Source organism: Colobus angolensis, unplaced genomic scaffold (assembly GCF_000951035.1).
Source record: "Colobus angolensis palliatus isolate OR3802 unplaced genomic scaffold, Cang.pa_1.0 Scaffold13, whole genome shotgun sequence".
Taxonomy (NCBI): Eukaryota; Metazoa; Chordata; class Mammalia; order Primates; family Cercopithecidae; genus Colobus; species Colobus angolensis.
The window spans coordinates 23,233,785-23,234,406 of record NW_012114252.1 but is presented as its reverse complement, the minus strand read 5'-3'; positions in this window follow the sequence as shown (position 1 = coordinate 23,234,406).

The window sequence follows — 622 nt, the reverse complement described above, 5'->3', positions numbered from 1 at the left end:
CCGGGACCCTCCCCTCACAGCCCGGATCCTCCCTCACAGCCCAGGACCCTCCCCTCACAGCCCAGGACCCTCCCCTCACGGCCTGGGACCCGCCACTCATAACCCGGGACCCTGCCCTCACAACCTGGATCCTCCCCTCACCCGGGACCCTCCCCTCACAGCCCGGGACCCTCTGTGAACCCCTGGCCCGCAGGGCTCAGCTCCTCCATGCTGGTCTGAGAGGCCCGGGAGCGTCTCCCTCTCAGTTCTCGGGGCCGCGCTGTCCCTGCTGCCACCGGGATCCCCTCACCCCGCCTGCTGAGCCTCCCGCCGGGTCCTTCCTGTCCGCCTGAAGCCTGTGGAGGCTTCTAGAAAATGCTTCCAGATCTCCGCGTGCCCGAGCCGGGCCACCGCAGGCTGCTTGGGCTCCCGGCGGTGTGGTCCCCCCAGGAGGGAACTGCGAGCGCTCCCGCCTTCCCCGTCTGCCCGCGGGTAGGGTCCCGCCCCCGCGCCTCCTCCGCCCCCAAGCCCCTGACCCCAGGCCCTGGGCGCCTCCACGGGGCCTCCTCCTTGGAAGGCGCAGAGCCCCGGCTCCGGCTGCGGCGTTGCAGGCGCAGGCTGCCTGGAAGGCGCCACGCGGGGA